The following is a 5071-nucleotide window of genomic DNA, read 5'->3' on the forward strand; positions in this document are numbered from 1 at the left end:
TTTGGGTCCACAACTTTGATTTAAAGAACTACTCACACATTATGGTCTCAAAAGTAGTAACCAATAAATGAGACATAAAGCTTACAAAGTGTGATAAAGATGATGGAAAATGAAATCTTGTTGTCTTCACTAAGCTCCAAAAGGGGAGTATTCAATGCTCACCCACCAATGGAACTTTGTTCACGTGGTTACAATTAAAATTGGCTGCTAAAAAAAACCTAAAATATTCTTTAAATAGGCTCCAAAAAACGCACAGCAGCGACTGACAAAATTGCCCCCGATAGCAAGATCGACGGACCGTCGATCGTTCGACGATCCGTCGATTTCTCCGTCCTTTGTACCTTCAGCAATGTGTTTCATTCGACGGTGCTGTTGATAAGTTCGTCGCTCCGTCGAGTATTCCGTCTTTCTCTCTTCTTATTGAGAGATCCTGATTGACGACACAAACGACGAAGCGTCGATCAGTTCGACGCTTCGTCGATGCCTCCATCCTTTGTCGTCTTCAACTTTGTCATCACTGGAAAATCAAGCTTATCGACGCTTCGAAGGACGGTCCATCGGCTGATCGACGGAACGTCGATTCTTCATTTCTGGCCAATTTTTCCTTTGTTCTTTGCTTTTTGCTTTTGGGCCATTGTTTTCCTAAAACACAACAAAACATATTAACGAGAACCAGACTTACTTGAAAACAACCAAAATTCATAGTAAAAATGCGTCGAATGTGCCACAAATCCGCGGCACATCAGAGCCCCAAGGTCCTTGGTGATTCATACAAAGGTCTCTATGTGTTGAAGCCAAATCCTCCAGTGGTGTCTAAGTCTGATAGGAATTGTAATGCTTATCTTAGCTATATTTTTCAATCAAATGGTAATATGCCACTTAGTTTGTCTTATAATTTTCAATCAAGCGGCAATGTTCCATGTAGTTTGTCTTCTACTTCCAAATCTGATGTATCCAGCAGGTTGTGGCACAATAGGCTAGGACACTTGCCCTTGTCAAACATATAAAACGTCAATGAAATTTTCAATTCTGTTTGTTCTAAATTCAATGTTCCTTGTGAAACTTGTTCTTTGGCCAAGTAGGCTAAACTTCCCTTCCCTAGTAGTCATATGTCTTCTAAACATCCTTTTATTTAATACATATTGACACATGGGGACCACATAAAAATCCTACTTATGATGGTTTCAAGTATTTTCTCACTATAGTAGAGGAACTTGGACTTATGTATTAGCCACCAAAAGTAATGCATTTCTTAATCTAAAAAATTTCTTCTCATGATTGAAAGACAATTTAATCCAAAAGTCAAGATAATTAGATCAGATAATGCTTAGGAATTGGGAAGTGGTTCTGAATGCTCCAATTTTTTAAATTCTCAAGGTATTCTACACCAAACCTCTTGTGTTGCAACACCACAACAAAATGAAGTTGTAGAAAGAAAACATAGACACTTATTAGAGGTGTCCAGGGATCTTTTGTTCCAATCTAAACTCCCTCACAAATTCTGGGGAGGTTGTGTCATGACATCTACTTTTTTAATCAATAGATGTCCTACTAGAATTCTAAATTTTAAAACTCCTTTGAAAACTTTTCAGCAAACAACCTGATTATACCATTCTTAAATGTTTTGGGTGTTTAAGTTTTGCTTCTACCTTATCTCAGGGTAGAACCACATTGGACCCTAGAGCAGAAGCTTGCATATTCTTAGGATATCCCTTTGGTAAAAAAGCTTATAAGTTATTCAGTCTTGTCACATAGAAAATATTTGTGTCCAGAAATGGAGTCTTTCATGAAGAAATTTCCCTTTTTTCTTCTCCTATTCGATCTCTTCCTATTTTCATGTCCCTGTCATCACTCCCATTGAAACTGTAGCTATGGTTTCTCAATCACCTAACATGAATTCCCATCCTAATTCTGTTGATCCACTCCATATTCTACCGCAAATTCTCCTGTCCCTATCCCTACCAATGACCCCCCTCCTGTTAATCCTACACTCTTAAGAAGATCTACTAGAGCTACTAAGACTCCTGCCCATTTGGAGGATTATGTTTGTAGCACTGTCCACTTAGCATATGTATCTACTGGTTATTTCCCCCCCCCCCCCCCCCCTGTGACTGCCTCTTCCTTCTCTTTTTCTGGGCTTTCCTCTTCCAAGAAGCACATACTTAACTCTCTTTCTAATTTTCAAGAACCAGCAAGTTAGTCACAAGCTATTCTACACCCTGGGTGGACAGAAGCTATGGCAAGGGAATATGATGCTTTGGTTCTCAATGACAGTTGGGATGTAGTAGATTTACCGAAAGGCCACAAAGCTTTGCCTTGCAAGTAGGTCTATAAGGTGAACTCAAATCAGAGGGAACACTTAAAAGATTGAACGCTCGATTAGTTATAAAGGGTGACATACAAAGAGAGAGAATTGACTTTCATGAAACTTTTAGCCTAGTTGTCAAGATGACAACAATTAGGTGTTTACTATCAGTGGAAGTAAAGAAAGGTTAGGGGTTGTTTCAACTTGATGTGAACAACACATTTTTACATGGTGATTTAGAAGAAGATGTCTTCATGAGATTTCCACCTGTTTTGCAGCCATCTAATCCTAACCTTGTTTATAAGCTTAAGAAGCTTCAAGACAATGGTATCCTAAGTTAAATTCAGCTCTTAGTTTTAAGGGATACAAGCATTCATTTAATTATTATTCATTGTTTTCCAAATGCAAATGGATTAATATCACAATCTTGGCAGTCTACGTTGATGACATTGTTTTAACACGTAATGATATGAAAGAAATTCATGCTATTAAGGTTTTTTCGGATGCTAAGTTTAAAATTAAAGACTTTGGACACTTACAATATTTCTTGGGGATGGAGGTTCTTCGTGAACCTCATGGTTTGATGTTGACTCAACAACGCAAGCTTGTTATGGAAATGCTCTTAGAATTCGAATGTCTTGAGCTTCGTCCGGTTTCCTATCCCTTAGATCCTTCGCACATATTGAAAGTAGAACAGGGTTTATTGATGGATGATCCTACTTTATATCGACGACTTATAGGAAAATTAAAATTTCTAACGCATACCAGACCTAATTTGCCATTCTCCGTGCATCATTTAAGCCAGTATATGCAACAGCCACAGAAACCCCATTATGCTGCATAATTGCATGTGCTTCTCGACCCAGGGCTTTGGCTTTTTCCTTCTTCTTCTACTTCATATGAATTATTGGATTTTTGTGACGCCGATTGGGCTACTTACCCTGAGAGTCAGAGATCTGTCAGCGATTTTTTTTATTAGTTTTGGGGGTTGTCCGATTTCTTGGAAGTTAAAGAAGCAACCCTTTGTTTCCTTATCATTCGGCATAGCTGAATACATATCAATGCGTCGAGTAGTAGCAGAGATCACATTCTTGTTCTATTGCTTGAAGATTTATCCATAACATCTTCTTTGCCTGTTTATCTTCATTCTGATATCCAAGCAGCTATCCACATCTATCTTTTGAAAGGAAGAAGCATGTTGCCATTTTGTTCCGCAACAATTTATAGTTGGTTTACGCTCTTGCTCTTTTGTTCCTTCACACTCTCAACTTGCAGATCTATTTACCAAATCCCTTCCCGGACCCTCTCACCAAAAAATATTAGACAAGCTCGGTCTGCTTTAGCACCCTCCACCTTGACGAAGGGTATTGGACATAAATATAGAGGAAATCTTTGTATCTCCGGTGAAGGTAAAGAAGATGGGTTTGAAAGAGGAAATGCCGAAAATTCAAAGAAGGAAAAAGGCCAACAAGGTCAGGCCCAAACATTGCAAACAGCAAATTGGGCCTCGTTTAGAACATTTGCGCATGAAGGCCCAGATGAATTCCTCTTAAGCCGACACTCATGCTCAACCTGATGACTCACAGATATTAGAAGCTTCCAATATTCCTTTGAGTACAACTCATTGTAGTTTGTTAGTAGGCAACAAGTAATAATTAGACAGGTGTACAAATTAGTTAGGATTTTTTCTATATAAGCATCACACTGTACAACAGAAATATTCATTCAAAACACATCATAAAATCTGAAATTATATTTTTGTTCTTCTTTATAATCCAATATGCTCATACTACTATTAATGTTCGCATTGATTTAATTAAAATATTAAAATTTGAGTTAAATCTGATAGGGGTGTCAAATGGGCGGGTTGGGCTGAAATTGGCCCAATCAAAATGGGCTGAGGTAATAAATGAGCTGGGCTAATGTTGGGCTAATATTGGCCCAAAAAGTTACTTGGGCTAAAAATGGGCTGGGACATGACCTGACCCAGTTTTTTTTAAGGGTCTATTTTCTAGAAAAATATTTTTCCTGAAACATATTTTTGTAGATTTTTCGTGCAAAATATTTTTGTGGAAAAAAATTTCGTGGAAAATATTTTCGGGAAAAACATTTTCCGTGAAAAATATTTTCCTTCATATCAAACACACCACAAACTTATAAGATACACGATACAAGATAAGTGTATACATAAAAATAAAAAATAAAAAAGTAAATCTCAAGTAATAAATCCAAATTTAAGTAAACCTTAAAAACGGGCGGGCAATTTGCTGGATTGACCTTCGCTGGGGGTGGTCTTTAATTTTTTCTCTTCGCTAAAAGCTTTTTGGTTCTGGGTTCGAACCCCCGCTTAGTCAATTTTTTTTTTAAAAAAAAAACCGCAAGGCGTAAAGCTGGGATTCGCAGGGCATAAGTTAGGTTTCAAACTCTGCTTTAAGGCAAAAAAAAATTGCTGGAATTTTGCAAACCTCTACCTTAAGGCTTAAATCTGGGCAAAAGTTAGCCCTTAAGGCAGAAGTTTGCCTTAAAGCCTAACTTTGGGTAAAAGTTTGCCTTAAGGCATAAGTTGGGGTCCAACTTATGTCTTGCTTATCCCACCTTCTGCCCTAAGAATCCCAACTTATGTCTTGCGATTTTTTTTTTTTTTTGACTGAGCTTGGGTTCGAACCCAGAACCTCTAGGTGTAAAGCTGTCACGACCCAACCAGAGGGCCATGACGGGCCCCAGGATACCAACCACTACAAGAAGTACATGCATTACCTAACCATA

The sequence above is a fragment of the Lycium barbarum genome, chromosome 7, assembly GCF_019175385.1.
Source record: "Lycium barbarum isolate Lr01 chromosome 7, ASM1917538v2, whole genome shotgun sequence".
NCBI lineage: Eukaryota > Viridiplantae > Streptophyta > Magnoliopsida > Solanales > Solanaceae > Lycium > Lycium barbarum.